The 19,319-nt window shown below is 33.7% G+C and overlaps 1 long non-coding RNA gene across 3 annotated transcripts in view; it reads left to right on the top strand.

Annotated features, from left to right (window-relative positions):
- LOC106028034 (uncharacterized) overlaps positions 1 to 19,319 on the top strand; it is a 111,632-nt gene that overhangs the window by 38,128 nt on the left and 54,185 nt on the right. For all 3 annotated transcript variants that reach the window (XR_001201643.2, XR_010044674.1, XR_010044673.1), the window contains exon 2: positions 3,882 to 4,000. This is a non-coding gene — a long non-coding RNA (uncharacterized LOC106028034). The remainder of the gene's footprint in view (positions 1 to 3,881; positions 4,001 to 19,319) is intronic.

The raw sequence follows: 19,319 nt of genomic DNA, 5'->3' as shown, positions 1-19,319 counted from the left end.
AAAAACAATCCTGTGAAAACAAACTTGAAAAAGTGAGCCAATGTAATTCCCTACATTACTGCAACAGTAGACACTGTGAATGTGTTTGACTAGCATGGATTCGTTTATCATTATTATTCTACAGAGTGATAACTTTGTGGGCTGAAATGATAGAGAATACTATTGTATATTTTTTTTTAATTAGGAAGAATAATATATTTTAGTCAGAACAAAATAGTTTGGGGTTGTAATAAAACTTATAGACCATCTAGTTCTATTGTTTCAAATACAATAGGTGGAAACTTGATTTTATATTGTTCAAAATCACATAATGTTGTTATACCTGTTTGTGAATTTATGGAAGGTATCAGCAAATTTACAGAACATGATTTTTATACATTCTTCCATTTTTTACCTATTCCCTCTGTGATGCGTGGAATGTATGGAGTATTGTGATGTATACTTGTGATTTTTCTAAATCTCCAAATATTTGTTTGGAAATATTTCTCTAGTTTGTCTTAAAGAATGTTTTTCTGGGGCTAGGGATTTAGCTCAGTAGCATAAGTGCCTGCCTGGCAAGTACTAGGTTGCTAGTTCGATTCCAGTATGGGAAAAAAAAAAAAAAAAAAAAAAAAAAGAATGTTTTCCTTTCCACACAGAGCTTAATTTCTTAATTTTTCGTCTTCTTAAAGTATTTTTATACATATTTTCAAAAATGTGTCTTTATGTAAATGAACGTCAGGAAATGGTGGAAAGATTTAATGACTGTCCTTTGAAGCAGTATCTGTGTTTATCAATCCTGTTTTTCAGAGTAGTTTCTTTCTTTCTTTTGTAGTTATTTTATAGTATGCACTCTGTAGACTTTTCCTTGGAACCTGAAAATAGCTTGTAACATACGTTTTATGTTGCAATTTTATAGGTTAAGGAAATATAAAAATACAAGTTGCAAAAATTTCCTGTGATCACTCACTTTGTTGGTAGATGAACCTAAATTGGAACTTCCTTATGTGTGATTTGTCAGTCTGAAAATATTTTTTGTTTCCTATACCAATTCTGTCAATGACTGTGTTTCTCACTATAAAATATAAGTATACAAGACATTATAGTTGGTTCCATTTGAAAGTTTTTACACAGGAAGAAACTAACATAATTTTCATCTTGAGAGAATATGATATAAAATAAATAAATTTAAAATCTCTGGCATCTTAAAAAGTGTCATACCATTCTTTTGTTGTAAAACTGATATATGATGAAAAGTCGTATCTGAAGCTTTTCTCAAAAGCCTAACATGTATGTAATCTTAGATTAACTCTCTGAACCTGATCTCTACATCAGCAAAAGTTTCCAGTAATGACTTCAGATATTGTGAAATTTAAGTGAAAAGTATTTTGACACTGGGTAGGGGCATAATGTACTGCTCTTCAACATTTTAACATAAGGAGATGCTTTGAGAATACAATAATATAAATATTTATAGAAGTACGATTTGTTACAGGAAAAAATAGTCACTTAATGGTTGTTAGTTTTTATTGGAAAATTCAAAGTTCAATCCTAATGTAGACATTCCTGTTTGTTACCTTTATTTAAAGGTAAATAAAAAAAAAGGTAAAAACAAATTTAAAGTACAAAAACTTGATAGAGAGAAATCATCCATATAATGATTTAAAGAGTCAAAAAAAAAGTGGTTAACCTCATATTTTTCAGGATAAGCTATAAAAACTAATCTGAGTACTTTGGTCATGAGGATGTGCCTTTTGTTGAAAAGTTAGGGGTAGTTTACCAGGCTAGTTTATTCGTTTTATCTTTCAGGAAATAGATATATAAACTTTTAAGTTATTTTATTTCACTTTATTCAAAGTAAAGAAATAAAATATTGAGTAAGTTGAAATTAAAAATAGGAAATATACTTTATGATTCTTTTATTAGGAGCTCTATTGATATACTGAAGACCAGGTATAAAATTTACAGTTTCTTAATTGTATCATTAAATTAGCTGTCATTCACACTTAGTTTTCTAGTGGCAATTTCCATGAATTTACTCAGTTCTTTGGTCCAACAGTTGGATTTCTGGAACTGCAATATTGAGACTAAAGCTGTAAGATGAAGAAACCATCCAAAGTTTTTTGTTTTTTTTCTATTTCCTAATATTTCAACGTACTATTATGTGATCTCCTAGAAATGATTTTAGTTCATTTTATTGTAACTGCAACAGTTTGTAAAAACTAAAACTGCTTTTGTAAAACTATGTACATAGATAAACAATCAATGTGATTCTCTTTCTTTCTATTACAGTAATCTTTTCACAATTTCCTTTAGCCTTCTCATTATGGATAGCATCTATCCTTTTACAAAAGTACCTCACTGGTTGCATGCAGACAAAACGTAGAAATCCATTGCTATGTAAGCCTTCAAGCTTCAATGACAAATCCATACTACATCACTGTGCAACAAGCATATCTGAACAGTACTTTCACAAAGGTCTTGACCCACCACCCTGTCTTTATGTGAGTTTGTGACCAATCCAACAGAAGTTTATATCAAAGCAGAGTTTACTCAGGTCAAGGAATGCTGCTGATGGCATTAATATCAGGAAAGAACAACAAAAGATGCTTCTTTTGAAAATATAAATACCTGGACATTCACTAATACAAAAAAAAAATATGTTCTGATTTATGTTTTCATTACAGTGGCCAAAAATGTTTGAATCACACATACAAACTCCTCTATTATTTAAAAATTATTTTTTTTTTGTTCATAACACTCTAGGTTTGATATATATTCTAGTAATAATACCATAAGGCCGGAGCACTAACTCTGTGAACACAGAATAGGCAACTGTCCTTTTCTACACGACTTTACTAGTTACTGATCCTTGTGAATAAATATTTTTATATTGGGTAAAAATGCTAAATTGATGTTAACTGATAGATGAATTAGCTAAACCTAAATTGACTGAGAAACATGAGATAAAGTTGAAACAAATATGAAGCCTGATTTTTTAATTGATAATATCATTAAGGATGTATTGTTAGTAGTCAGGTGAAATTATTTACTCTTTTTTGAAATTGTTCACTGACTTATTTGCAGCCTTGTACTTGAACCTGTCACCAAGGAAAGGACAAAGCACTTGGTATATATTGAACCCTAGTTGTATTAATTGTTTTTGGAGGTGTTTTTGACAAGAAAAGGACAATAAAAGCAAAGTAGATCCTCTCAGAAAAAAGCAAAGTGGATCCTCTCAGAAATTGTATATTTCTTGTGTTTATATCTCATGAATGTACGATAGAAGAAAATTTAAGAAAATGTACAAAACACTGAAAAGTATATGAGTTATTGAGTTGAGTAACATTTATTTTATTGGGGTTTTAGAGATTAATCACATATATTGATGTTTTAAAAATTTAACCTATTTATAAAAGTCTTTAGATTTGTCCTATAGCTTAAAGATTATTCTTATTTCAGTAGATTATATGGGTGATCAATCATTTATTTAGTTAATACCTGTTAAATCATTACCTAGCTTATGTGGTAGAATCATTTGTGCAATTGTAAAATAGAGTCCCTGACTTTACACCTGGTTTAGGATAGTGTGTCAGTCATGTGTGCTTTTTAAATAGCCCTGTAGGAAATTCTGACCCCAAGGGCTAGTTTGCCATGCCATGCACTTAGGTGTTTGGGAGTGCCTAGCACATTACCAGGGCAGGGAATACTAAGGACTACATAGAATTACCATTTTCTTCCCGCTGAACAAATAGACTACATTTCTTAGTTTTTTTTTTTACAGTTAGGTAAGTCCATGTTATAAAGTTTCAGCAACTTTGGTATGAACAGATGTGATTTATTATTTCCACGAAACATTTTGTTTTAATTCAGCCTTTCTGTTTTCCTTTTTTCCCCCACAGTCGAATCATTTATCTATGACCAGTCATCTTTGGAAATACTAGGTGAACTGTCGGCTTTCCATCAGTCTGCATCCTTAGGCATGCTATAGAGCAAAACCTCCTTACTGAGAAGATGCCTTGTAAGCAAATATCAGATTTCTATTGTTTAACTGTTATTTAAATTTAGCACTGTTTATCATAATTACCCTACTCTAACAGATAATACACAGGACTGAGCAAGCTATTTGTATAAGCATATGGGGGAAGGCTTTGTTTCTGTTCCTTACAATCACAGCCTAAGAGTAGAATAGTCAAGTAAGTAATGACAGCATAATGGGTAAAGTCCCTTCACAGTGTAAAAAGGGCAGATGAACTAGCATCTTTTCCAAGGGAGAGAGGTAGGTGGCCAACAGAGTCAGGGCACTCTGAAGAAGAGGAATCTTTGGAATGTTTCCCAAAAATGAGTAGGAGTCTGCTAAAGGACAGGACTTGTTAGACAAAGTCTTCAGAGCCTTCAGGAGTGTGGGATAAGCACGGAAGACTGAGGCATTAGCAGCAAGAGCTCATGATTAGAAATAGATCAGAAGATGAACTTCAAATCGTACTGTGAAAGTTGGAATTTATTGTAAAACTGATTTGGAGATACTAGCTTTGAAAGATGATTCCAGGTTAACTCTGGTTTGATAATAGTCACTTTCATAGAAGAAGAAAGGGTGGAGATGGGGAAGAGCATGAGGCAGCTTTAAAACAACATCTGGAAATAAGTTGTGGAAGTGAGGCTTTCTCAGTAGGAGGAGAGAAGAAGCTGGAGAGAATTTTTAGTAAAACATGAGAAAGTGTTTGGTGAGTGTTTGGGGACAGTGAGGGAGCTGGTAACATTGCTTGCCTCTAGCTTTGGCAAATGAGTAGACATTGGTGAATTCACTGAGAAAGGGAAGCTGACAATGAAAATGAAAATAAATGGCACTGTTTTTATCAGATTATATCAATATATCCATATATCTCTATGTATATATATATATATATATACATATGCATATACATATATATGTAGATATACATATTTACATATGTATTAAGCTATCAAAATGTCATTACTACCTTATAAAATGCTATTCATGCTCCATTTTGTAGATATAGTCACCAAAGTACAAAGAAAGTCAAAACTTGATTAAAGAAATAATAAGATGGTGAATAGCGATCCAGGGTGGACAGAATCAAGCTTCAGCACCAAACTCTCAATCATTGCCCAGCAGTGCCTACTGCAAGAATTTAAAAAACTAAAGTCATTTTTGGATATGTTGACTTGGAAATGTCTGTGAGTCATGCCGTTGAGAATCTATAATGAGTTTAAATATAGCTGCGTGCTTTGTGAAGGAAGAAATTTCAGTACAGTTGATGATGCAGAGGCAGATGAGGTTTCACGGTACAGGAAAACATAATGGAGAAGAGAGATTGAGGGTGGTAATCAGTGAATACAAATGTTTATGGACATAGCAAGAAAAAAACGATGAGAGTGAAAAATGTCAGAAACCAACAATCATAAACTTAACTATGACAGTCCAAAAGGGCAGAGGTGGCTATCTTGGAGAGTTAGAAAAGGAGGGTTCATTAAACAGAAGTTGACAGAAATGCTCGATGTAGGAGATAAGTTATGTGAGGCTAGAAAGAAATCAGTGACAACTTTGCCAGATTCATAGTTATGTGTAGGAATTCAATTCAGGGTCAAAACACTGAAAATTCATTTCAGAGAAACTGAGAAGCTGGAGCGAAAAAACAAACAACTAAGAATTGTGAGGAGATAAGCCCTTCGGTGAAGGAGCTCTCAGGATGAGAAGTCTTCAGCCGTTTTCGAGTTGCTCTTTCATAATTTATAAATGTCTCAATGTCATGAGTATCTCCAGAGTTTTGACATCGGTGTATAGCATGCATGGCTCATAAATCTATCTTGTCATGCAATTCTCAGCAAAAGGTCTTTCAGTTGTGTTTTGCGTAGGCCTCTCTCTGTGTCTCTCTCATTTTAGTTGACTGTTCTTATCCTACACAACAGAACTGGCTGTTGTCCTTAATTATTTTCCTTGTGTGGGAGCATTCTTGATTTCTACTAATTTAAATTAACCGTTAGAACTAAGAAAACACTTACTGCAAAGATTTTAAACTTAGTGGTCCATTATAAAGTCTTAATTTAAAAGTGGAGACAATAGGGAATTAAAACAACTTGAAGCAATCAGAGAAGCAGGTAAGTAGAAATTTAGTCTTCGTTGATTGAAGTCAATTCTTATAGGAACAAAAGTTTATTTCTTTGTAGTATAGTGAGTATCAGAAATAATCAGGTATTGGGCTACATTAAGACTTTATCACTTTATTTCTTAAGGATGTTTGGTACATTTTACACACTTGATAGTCAAAAATGATAAAATTTTTATTATATGCAGCACATTTTAAGAAGCAATATGTACAGAAAATAATATTTCACTAAATATATGCAGCTCAAATAAGTGAGAGCATATTATTTAAAAAACTAGTTTACATTTCTATTTGATATTATGTGCTATTAAGATACAGCATTAAAATTAAGAGTTAAATTCATTTCAAAATAAGGAAAGCAACTCTGAAAATTTGGTTTGCTTAAAAGTAAATGCAAGCTTTGATCCCTGGTGCCACAAAACAAAAACAAAAACACCCCAAAATAAATGCATGCCTAAAGTAACAGTGTTTTTTTTTTTTTTTTTTTTTTTTTTGAAATTTTTTGCTTACACAATATATAAACTCATGTTGGGCATGTAATCACCTGATGACTATTAAGACTATCCTAAAATTTTATGACAAAATGCAAATGGTTTACTAGAAAATTATGTAAGTATAAAGACTTTTTGTCTTCAGTGTCTGTGTTCATAAAACTGGTATTTAAAAGCATGGAACACATGAAATAACAGCTAAGAATTAAAAATATATTTAAAAAATCTTTATGAATGAAGTGTTTGTGATACACAATGAATAACTCCACCGTTGAGATTCAGTACATGCACATGTCACACCTTAAAACTTTTTACTTTCTCTTCCCCTCTTTTCCTGCCCTGTGACTCCAACTCTTCCTTTCCATGTGCAAAAGGTCTTCTTCCCTATTCCCCATTGTTTATCTTTTATTTTGCTTTTTCTTTATGCTGTGAGTTTCTCACATGAGAGAAACTACGTGCTATTTAAGCTTGTGTTTCTGATTTATTTCACTTAAAGTGTGCATTGTCATCCCATGTATCTGTTTTCCTAAAAATGACTCTAATTTATCCTCTTTATGGCCAAGTAGTGCTCTGTTTCTCACAAATACGTTTTATTTAGTCATTCCTATGTTAGTGGTCATGTATGTTATTTCCAAGATTTAGTTACTGGGAGTTGTGCTATGTACTCAAGTAAATATGTATTACTGTAATATGACTTTTTAACTCTGGGAAGATATTTGGAAGGGGTACAGTTGGGTCAAATGGAATTATTATGTTTAGTTTTGTGAGAAATCATCATATAGGTGTCCATAGTGGTTACACTACTTTATATTCCCACCAAGAAAGAAGATGGGTTTCTTTACCCCATTACCTCACCAGCATCTATTATTTTTAAATTTCTGATGATAGCCATTGTTACTGAACTAAGATAAAATCTCAATTTGTTTCAATTGGCATTTCTCTAATGACCAAAGATGCTTAATATTTTTTATGTATTATAGGTTACTTGTGTTTCCTTTTTCTGGGAAGCATCTTTTTATTTTGATTGCTAATTAGTAATTATATCCTTTAATATTAGAGGATCTATATTTTTAGAGTTCTTTAAATATTCCATATATTAATTCTCGGTCCAATGAGTAGTCAGAAAGACATTTCCTTTATTCTATAGGATGTCTCTTCATTCTGTTAGCTCTTTACTTTTCTGTACAGAACCTTTTAAACTTGGTTAATGCCATTTGACTGTCCTTTAATTGGGGTCCTGTTCAGGAAGTCTTCACATTCATCTTTATCTTCAAGAGTTTTACCTATTTTATCATCCAGAAGATTAGGCAATTCTGTTTTAATATAGAGATGTTTGATCCAGTCTTCTGCTTTGGGTGATCACATTTGCAAACACCTTTATGAAAGAAACTATCATTTCTCCAGCATATATCTTGGGCCCCTTTGTCAAAGATGAAATGACCGAGTGTACCAAGGTTGTTTCTGCATCCTTTATTTTGTTCCACTGATCCTCATGCCTGATTTGGTGCCAGTACCATGCAATCTTTAACTGTATATTTGTGCTATAACTTGAAAGCCATTGCCATGGTTCCTCTTTTGTCCTTATTGTCCAGGTTTGAGTTTGTTAAAGCTGGATCTGTTCTGGTTTCACAAAAATTTTAAGATTGCTTTTTATAGTTCTGTGGCAAATACTCTTGATTTTGACTGAGATTGAACTGATTTTACACTTTTAGCAATACTATCATTCTGGCCTATCCAGGAACAGAAGCTGTCTTTTCAGTTTCCAGTATCCTCCTGGATCTCTCTTTACAGAATACCATAGTCTTGCTAAAGAGGCTTTTTACTTCCTTATTTGGAATCATTTTTATTTATTTAGTCTTTTGAATGGGACTGTTTTCCCAGGTTTTTTTTTTTTTTTTTTTCTCATTGGTTTAATTGTTAGTGCACAGGATTGGTGCTGATTTTTGTCTGCTTTGTATTGTGTATTTTTGCTGAGTTATTAGTTCTAGCATTCTTTCTGTGAAGTTTTGTGGGTCATTTACATAAAGGAGTATGTCATCTGTGAATGACGATGGTGCAACTTCTTTTTGTATTTTGGTGTATTTTTATTTCTTTTGCTTGACTGCTTTAGCTAGGTTTTGAGTATTGCATTGAATATCAGTGATAACAGTGGATACCCTTGTCTTATTTCTGACTTCAGAGAAAAAGCTTCCAATTTTTCCCCATTGACTATGATCTTGGCATTAGGTTTTTTTTTTACAATATCTTTTATCAATTTGAGATATGGTCTTTTTTCCATGTTTTCAGTAGGGTTTTTATTTTTAAATGGATGCTGATTTTTGTCAAAGGCTTTTTCTGTAGCTATTGCAATGATTATGTGAATTTTGATCTTTTATTTTTGTTATTCATTACATTTATATCTTTCTGTGTATTGACCCATTTTTGCATCCCTAGAATGAAGCTTGGGCATGTATGATTATTTAAATTTTTGTTGCATTGTTTGTATCTTGTTGAAGTGTTTTATTTCTATGTTTATTAAAGACATTAAACTGTAGGTTTCTTAAAAGATTTTTAAAAAATGCCTTGTCTGGTTTTATCAGGGTATCCTTAACTTCAAGGAATGAGTTTGATAGTACTCTTTTTACTTCAATTTCTTTGAAGAGCTTGGGGAGTATTAGGACCATATCTTTGCTGAAGTTCTGGTAGAGTTCTGTGGTGAATTCATTAGGTGCTAGGCTTTTAGAGTTTTTGTTACTGCTTCTGTTGCTTTTGTCTCTTATCAGTCTGCTCAGAGTTTCCCATCTTGATTTAATTGTAATACTTCTTATGCATCTAAAATTTTCTCAATTTATTTGGATTTTAAGTTTTCCAAGTAGTTTCTTATAATATAGATGTCTGTGGTACTGGTTGTGATTTTACCTTTCCATTCTAATTGCAGTGATACTGGGCTTTTCTTTTCTTTCTTTCTTTTTTTTTTTTTTTTTCTTTAAAATAAGTTTTGCTAAGACTTTTCATTTTATTAATTCAATCAAAGAACCAAGTCTTTGATTCATTTTTTTTATATTGCCTTAATTTTAGTTTCAATTTCGTTAATTTCTCCTATGATCTTTAAAGTTTTTTCCCCCTCTAATAATTTCAGATATGTATAGTTGTTGGTATTCCAGGATCTTGAGATTTTTTTGGGATTGATTGATTGTGTTTCATATGTGCCTTCAGGGCTATAAGATTCCCTTTTAGAATTGTTTTCCAGAAGGTTTGACAGGTCCTGATTCTTTGCCATTTGATTCTAGACATTTTTTGTTTGTTTCTTCTCTGATATCTTTTTTGATCCATTGATTATTCAGCAAAATATTGTGTTCCAATAGCCTCTGATGCTTCTTTTGTTATTTTCTTGCTTCATTCCACTCTCTTCTGATATTATGTAGAAAATTATTTCAAGTCTTTTGTATTTATTTAAGCATGCTTGGCCCCCAACCCAATGGCTAATGCTAATTTAGAATATCAATAATTATTGTTTATCCCTCAGGGAAGTGGGTAAGTGTAATCATTCCATCTTTGTTTTGAGGCCTGGTCTTAAATGAATGCACCCCCCTCTACAGGGTTAATGCATTGTAATATTCTCCCCTGACTTCTTCAAGGGCTGCGGGCTGCCTGACTGCCTACAGTATTTCTAACTAACTCTGCTGCCTATAATACTATTATTGTGCAGTGTTTACTGAATCCTACAATAACAATGGAAATGGCAAGTTAACAGAAGGGAATAATTAAAGAAGTAAAATTTGGAAAAGAAAGGAAAGATGAGAAAATATAGTACAGAAAGAGAATTCAACTAAATACTAAAACGATAGAATTAGGTAAAAGCAACAAAAAAAGCAAACAAGCAAAATGTAAAGACAAAGAATAAAGCAAGGAACAAAAATAAAGTGAAAAAGAAGCAAACAGCCACCCAAACCCAAAGAAACAACAACAACAACAACAAAATCAATGAGTTATAAGCTTCTTCTATAAAGTTGAATTTGGTTGGATTCTTTCAAGACCTACAGTGTTGAAATCCACCAGAAAAGGTGAAGGACAGAGAATCACACTAGGTCCTTCTTTGTTTCCGTATCCACTTTTTCTGTGCTTGAATGCTGAGGCCTGTCCCGTCTTTTCTGCGGGACAGCATGGTGTTTGCCTGAGCGTTGTAATTACTGCAGCTCCTCTTCTGTTCACTGTGCCCCAGATCACCGCTTTATTCACTTACGTTTATGGCCCAGGAGTTGGTGAGGAACCTGTCTTCATGCAGAGGTCTCTCTGTCTTTATACCCTGGGCTGACGTAGCATGTTGGTAAACAGATCACTGAGGCAGCGAGAGGGGTGCTGAGCCAGTCTTTGGGTTTAATTCCAACACTTTTAGAGCCAGTCCCTTCAGAAAACGTCACTGCATAGGTCTGTCTTCTCACCACAGAGCATGGAAGTGCCGTATCCTTCCTAACCAGCCATTTCCACTGCTTGACTGGGCTGCTCCCAACTTTGTGACTTTCTCTTGTGGCTTTCCAACTGTCCACTTTGGTAAGATGACCCCGGAAAATCTTCGATTTCTGAACCATGGAGTAGTGAAATCCTAAAAATTAATTCCTTGCCTGAATAGCTCCAGAGTAAACCATCCAAACACAGTCAGTGCTTCCATAGATTTCTTTTCCACCTCTAGCTTTCAGAGTCAATGAAACCTCACCTGATATTTGCACCTTACTATAGCCATAGGATTCATTTGGAATTTGCTGCCAGCTTGGTTCCTTGTTGTTTCTTGGAACTGTCAGCCCACTCTGAGCTTACCTAGTGTTTAGCAAGGCAGGGCTGCCACCCCAAGAGCTGTGCATTTGTGGTCCAGATTGCTTAATTTTTTCCCCTTTGTTGTGGTTCATTTCAGTGGTGTTTCTGTGACTTCTTGTTTTTCTATTGGCTCTTTCTTGATTGTTGGAGCTCTTTTTCTTTTCTCTTCCTAGGTTTTTGCTTTCCAGGTGTCTTAGTGCCAGGTCCTGGAGTGAGTGTCATATGTTGCCATACTTCACTCTGCCATATTCAGAAACTAAAAATACCTGAGTTTGTATATGTGCATAACACATCTTAATTCCTTTTAACACGAGTACTTCTAATATGCATAGAAAAAGGAAAGAATTAAGAGATAGATGGAGGCTAAAGGAATGAAGAGAAAGGGAATTCAAAACACCTCTCAATGTTAATTGTTTCTTGATACTTGTTCAATATTATACAATTTCAAATACTACTATGAGAGACTAGGTTTATTTGCTTGTGCATCTCTGGTTATTGTTATGAATGAAAATGGCAGATAAAATAAGAAAATGCTCTTGATTCAAGGTAAGAATAGTTTACATAACATCATTCTTCCACAACAATGGTAAAAAGGAATAGAAAGTTCCCTTTACCTTCTCCAACCTCTTTTTAAAACTCAAGATGATTATTTCTCTTGCAAGGCTGTCAGGCTAAGTGGATCTCTGCTGATTTGGAATGGAGAATTCTCTCCCTTTACGCTCACAGAAACTTCTGTGATTTGAGGCCTTTAGTTTGGTGTTCTCGGAGACATGTTGTAATCTGTGGATAAGAGCCATGCAATGGCAATTCTTATTCCTGAAGTCTTGTCAAGCTTGTCTTCTTTCGGTGGTTTAGCTACTTACTTATCATCCAAATTTCTGCCATTTCCAACTACCTAATATTGCATATTAACTTTTGTAATATTGACAGACACCACCTATGGGAAAAATGTGAATTTTATTAAATAGAAGATTCAGTAAATAAAGTGAACTGGTTTTATAAAAAACGGTTTCTTAACCTAACTTGATTTATATTTACCATTTTTTCTATAAAAATTTTACATAAAATGGTAGGTTATATAAAACAGATTTCTAATGAGCTGATTCTTGGCACATTATTTGAGGAAGGTAAATAGTGTAATTTTTAGTTTATTAACTTGATGTGATATGTACTCTGATTTAAAAAAAAATATATTTTCAAGAGAGAAAGTAAAGAGCTTGTTCACAATTCTCTTTACCAATAATTTATTGCGCCTTTTATAACTGGTATAATCTCAAACTCTGGTCTATTAATATTATCTAGTATTGAGTAATTGAATGTATTTTGGGTTTTATTTGAAAGTGCGACAAAATAAGACTAAAATATATATATTGAAGGGTGACAAGATTTATGAATCATCAAGCAGGCAAATCAATTTTGTTTCTTTTTGGTTAAAATTCATGCCTATTAAAAAAATCTGTCATTATCCTAGTTCTGTCATGATTTCTCCTCACATCTCACATTTCTGCATTTGCAAGCAGCATGTGTGAACTTGACCTTGACATTGTTAATCCTGGCCGAGTTGCCACAACTTGTTTTTCACTTCTTTCCAAACAACATGAGCAAGTAGACTGATTAACTAGGCAGAAGAACAATTTTAAGCTTATATTTTCTTTAATCTACACATTTGAACATTCTCTTAAGTTTCTGTGAATTATTAAAAAGGACGACTGTTAATATTAGTCAATATATGAAGACTTTTCCTTAAAAAGACACTAAATGTATATTTTTGACTGGAAGGGATAATTTTTTGAGTGCAACGATTTACTCAGTGTATTATTTTCTGTAGAGAAACACTGATAGATAATGCTCCCATGACTGTGTTCCCACGAACCTCTATAGAATGGCACTCAGCTCCCTAGATGAACTCAGTCTTTCCCACTCATTCATAAATGCACAACTTAGTGCCTTTGTACATAATGCTATTATAGAAATGACTATAAACTGTTTAACTGAAATTTTTTTTTTCTCTCTTTTTCTCTTTTTATTGATACCGGGGATCGAACTCACGACCGCCTGCTTGCAAGGCAGGTGCTTATGCCACTGAGCTAAATCCCCAGCCCCAAGTTTAACTGAAATTAAAAAAAAAATAGATTAATTGAGGAAAGCAATGCTAATAAAAGTTTCAACAACAAATTAGGTATCATGTGTCTCTCACATGTCATATCAGTAACTTGACATCATAGCTGAGTAATACAGCTGTAGATAGTATCTAAGTTTTTAGGATTATGCACGTCATTGGAAATTATGCAGCCATTGGAAATAGCTATTTTTCAACGTCTTTTAAAACAGAATATGTTCTTATGAAGTTGGTAGTATTTCCTAGTAAGAAAATAGGGGGAAAAGAGACAAATCCTATAATTAATGGTAAACTTGGTATAGAAATGAAAGAATATTGGAGCCTGCCAGCACCAACTTCGCAGCTACCCACTGAGCTCGGCTGGCTATGGGGATCTTGGGCCTGCCTGCGCCCTCAATTCTGGAAACTGGGTGACCAGAGATGAGTGTCCCGACACCATCCTGAGCCCCAGTAGTTTAAGATCATTGCTCCCACCCATGGGAGTTTAAGATCAATGCTCCCACCGGCCAATGAACTTCACAGCTTCCTGCTACACTTGACTGGCTCCTCAGGTCTTGGGCCTGCCTAACCTACCCCAGTGACCCTTTCTCAATCCAGAGAACTGGGCAGCCAGAGTCCTAGCAGCTGAGGGCATAGAAGAAGGTTTTCAACAGGCCCAGGGGAAGTCTTGGAATAACACTTGAAACATGGAAATTTAGGAAAATGACAAACCAAAATACAATCTCAAAATTCCAGCCCATCCCAAGAAACCTTATAGTTATGTACATAGAAGAAAATATATATCATACACATGAAACACCTGAAATAATAGCAACTGAAATAAAGAAGCAACTCTGGGAAGCTTTAAAGAATTCAAACCAGAAATAATCTCCCAGGTAAAAGAGGAAATGATAAAAGAAATGAAAGAGATGCAGAACACATCTAAAGAAGACACAGTTGAAAAATTAGAGGAACAAAAGAAAACATAGAATCCTTGGATGAACAATATAAGAAACAAACATAATACATGAAGCTGATTCAAAGAGATATACAAGAAATCAAACATTCCATTGAAAATTGTGAAAAGTGGCTCAATGAAAGTGAAGATAGAATTTAAGGCCTTGAAGACAAGATTGTAGTTAGTGAACAGAAAGGAAAGAACTTTTAAAAATAAAATGAATCAGGAAATAATTCAACAGCTGCAAGACGATGCAAAAAAAAAAAAAAAAACCCACAACATAAGATTGATAGGGATAAATGAAAAAGAAGAGGACAATATAAAGGATGTCAAGAGGATACTGAGAGAAGCAATCACTGAAAATTTCCCAAACATGAGAAGGGAAAATGACATCAGGATCAGTGAAGCATACAGAAATCCAAATAGCCATAAGCAAAATAAAACTACACCCAGACATATAATAACTACCATTCCAGAAATCCAACATGAGAATAGAATATCAAAAACTGTTAGAGAGAAAAGAAAGATCACCTGTAAAGGAAAACCTATCAGAATCACAGCAGACTTCTCAGCACAAACAATAAAGTCAAGAAGAGCATGGAGTGAAGTATTTCAGATCCTAAAGGAAAATGATTTTCAACCTATACTGATGTACCCTGAAAAAGTGTCCTTCAAAATCGATGGAGAAGTAACATACTTTCATGACAAAGAACAGCTGAAGAACTTCATGATCACTAAGCCAACCCTGCAATGAATACTGAAAGACAGTTTAGATACACTTAGGAAAAAACCACTAAGCAAAGCAGACCATTAAACAGAATGGAAAGATAAAGATGCAACAGCAGAAAAATAATGTGTCAGCAATAAACCAACATATAGCAGTTTAACCATTAACCTAAATGGTCTCAATTCACCAAATAAAGATTGGAAGAATGGATAAAGAAACAACATTCAACCATATGCTGTCCACAAGAAACACATCTAACCCAAAAGGAAAGTCACAGACTGAAAGTTAAAGGGTGGAAAACAATACTTCATGCAACAGGAATCCCCAAAAAAGCAGGGGTAGCCATTCTGTTTGCAGACAATGTGAACTTCAAACCAAGAATGAACAAAAGAAGGTCATTACATACTGGTTATGGGAAAACTTCAAGAGGAAGAGATAACAATCTTAAATATATATGCACCAAATTACAGAGCATCCAGTTTTATAAAACAAGTATTAATAGAAATGAAAAACCAAATTAGCAATAACACAATAATAACAGGAGAACTTAACCCACCATTGACACCAAGGGACAGATCAACCAGAAAGAAAATCAGCAAAGAAATAACAGAACTGATTCACACCTGTGAACAAATGGACTTGACAAACATATACAGAGTGTTCCATTCAACAACATTAGAATACACATTCTTCTAAGCAGTACATGGGACATTCTCTAAAATAGACCATATACTAGCTCAAGAATAGATTTAAATAAACACAAATAGTTGAAATTATCCCATGTTATCAGATAATAGCAACATGACATTAGAAATTAATGATAAAAGAAACTAAAACAATCCCACAAACACATGGAAATTGAATAACACACTCTTGAGCAAACAGTGGGTCATAGGGAAATGCAAGAAGAAATTAATTAGTACCTATAAGCAAACGAAAATACAAAGATAACTTACTGGAATCTGTGGGATACAATGAAGGTGTCTTCAGAGAAAAATTTATTGTACTGAGTTGCCACATCAGGAAAACAGACTGAATACAAATAAGTAACCTGATGCCACACCTCAAACATCTAGAAAAAGAAGAGCAATTGAAGCTCAAAGCCAAAAGAAGGGAGGAAATTATAAAAATCAGAGCTGAAATTAATGCAACAGAGAGTAAGAAAACAGTCCAAAGAATCAATGAATCAAAGAGTTGGCTCTTTGAAAGAATAAATAAAAATGATAAGCCCCTAGCCAACCTTATTTAAAAAAGAGGAAGAAAAAGCGCAACTTCATGCAATAAGGAATGAAAAATGCAAAATCATTACAGAATTTATAGAAATACAGAAGATCATCAACACTTATTTTGAAAATTCTACTCTCATAGGTTTGATAACACAGAAGAAATAGACAGATTCCTAGAAATAGATGAAGTATCAAACTTTGATAAAGAAGATGTAAAACTGCTGAATAACCCAATTTCTATTAATGAAATTGAAAATGTAATTAAGTCCTTACCTCCAAAGAGGGGCACAGTCCCAGAATGATTCACTGCAGAATTCTACAAGAAGTACAAAGAAGACTTAATGCTGACACACCTCAAACTCTTCAGTGAAATCGAAAGGGAAGCAATCCTTCCTAAGTCATACCTGGAAGCATATAATTCTCTAATACCAAAACGTGTGAAAGACCCAACTAAAAAAGAGAACTACAGGCCAATCTCCCTAATGAACACAGATACAAAAATCTTCAATAAAGTATTGGCAAATAGATTGCACCAAATCATCAAGAAGATTATACACCACGACCAATGAGATTCAACCCAGACATGCAGTGATGGTTCAACATACATAAACCAATAGATGTAATCCACCATATCAACAAAGCCAAAAGTAAGAATCACATGATCATTTCTATAGATGCAGTAAAACCTTTTGATAAGGTCCAACATTCATTCATAATACAAACCTTACAGAAAATTGGAATAGATGGTCTTAATACGATAAAGGCCATCTATGACAAACCAACAGCCAGTATCTTACTTAATGGCCAAAATTTGAAGACCTTTACCTTAAAATCAGACACAAGACAAGGATGTCCCTTATCACCGCTCCTATTTAATATAGTACTGGAAATACTAGCCAGAGCAATTAGACAAGAGAGAGAAATAGAAGGGGTAAAGATAGGAAAAGAGGAAGTTAAATAATCATTATTTGTGGATGACATAATGCTTTACATAGAAGACCCCCCAAATTCCATTGAAAGACTCCTAGATATAATAAATAAATTCCGCAATATAGCTGAATACAAAATCAATGCTCAAAAATCAATAGTATTCCTACAAACTAACAACAAAATCACTGAGAGAGAAAAAAAGAGAATCCACATGTTTCACACTAGCAAGCAAAAAAATTAAATATTTAGGAATTATTCTCATGAAAGAAGTGAAAGACCTATACAGGGAAAAGTATAATACACTGAACAAAGAAATTAAAGAGGATCTCAGAAAATGGAAAAACATTCCTTGCTAATGGATAGGAAGAATAAATATTGTGAAAATGGCCATTCTCCCAAAACTGTTATACAGATTCAATGCAATCCCAATAAAAATACAATCAACATACTTCATAGATCTCAAGAAATCACTCCTAAAATTCATCTAAAGTGAGAAGAGACCTATAATAGCAAAGACAGTTCTAAGCAGCAAAAGCAAGGCAGGAGACATCACAATTTCTGACTTGAAGTTATACTACAAAGCAACTGTAGTAAAATTAACATGGTACTGGTATCAAAACAGAGCTGAAGATCAATGGAATAGATTAGAAGATACAATCACAACTACAAACACACGCAACCACTTTATCTTTGATAAAGGGGTCAAACAGGCTCACTGGAACAACAACAGTCTGTTTAATAAATGGTGTTGGAAAAACTGGCTCTCCGTATGCCAAAAATAAAACCTGACCCATGCCTATCACCATGTGCTAAATTAAAATCTAAATGGATTAAAGATCTGAATATTAAAACAGAAACACTAAATCTATTGGAAGACAAATTGGGTAAAAACTTTGAAGATATAGGAGTAGATAGAGAATTCCTGAATAGGAATTTAACCGCCCAAGATATACTTCCCAGAATCAGTAACTGGGATCACCTCTTATTAAAAAGATTCTACATGTTAAAAGAAATCTCCAGCATATTGAAAAGAAAACCCACAGATTGGGAAAAAATATTAGTGAACGGTCCCTCAGACAAAGCATTTCTGTCTAAAACATATAAAGAATTAAAAAAAAGTCAGCCTCCCAAAATTCAAAGATCTAATCTTAAAATGGGCATCTGAAATGAATATACAGTTCTCAGATGGAGAAATACAAATGGCAAATAAATACATGAAAAAATATTCATTCTCATTACCCATTAGAGAAATGCAAATTAAAACCACACTGAGATTTCATCTCACTCCTGAAAGAATGGCCAGATTCAAGAAAACTACTAACAACAAATGCTGTACAGACTGTGAGGAAAAAGAAACTCTCCTACACTGTTGGTAGGAGTGTAGGCTGGTGCCACCATTGTGGAGGTCAGTCTGGAGATTTTTCAAAAAGCTGGGATTGGAAGTCCATTTCGACCAAGATATTCCACTTATAGGCATATTCACAGGAGAACTGAAAAGATCATATCACAGTGATATATGTGCACCTATGTTTAAAGCAGCACAATTTGTAATAGCCAGATCTTGGAAACAACCTAAGTGTCCATCAACTGAGGAATGGGTAAAAAATCTGTGATATTTTTATACAATGGAGTACTACTCAGCTATAAAAAACGAGCACATTGAGATATTTATAAATAAATGGATGCAGCTTGAGACCACACTCATAAGCAAAATAAATAAAAAAATCCAGATTTATAAATACCAAATAGTTTCCCTAGTGTAAGAAATGGTAAAAATACTTAAAAGTATATATAGTAATCATGATTCTCCATTATATTTCTTTGAAGTCCTTATCATGCTTTCCTTCATTAGTTGGAATGGTTTTATTTGGAATTGTTTGATTTTATTGTCTGTGATGGTATGAACAGCTATTTGGAAGAAAACAAGACACTATAATAGCTAGTGATGATTTAATATCATCTTGTTTTGAAGTCCCACCAAGCTTTTGTTC

The sequence above is a fragment of the Cavia porcellus genome, unplaced genomic scaffold (genome assembly GCF_034190915.1).
Source record: "Cavia porcellus strain 051 isolate PalLab524CR breed Dunkin Hartley unplaced genomic scaffold, mCavPor4.1 scaffold_30, whole genome shotgun sequence".
Classification (NCBI taxonomy): Eukaryota; Metazoa; Chordata; class Mammalia; order Rodentia; family Caviidae; genus Cavia; species Cavia porcellus.
This window is presented reverse-complemented; position numbering and strand designations above follow the sequence as displayed.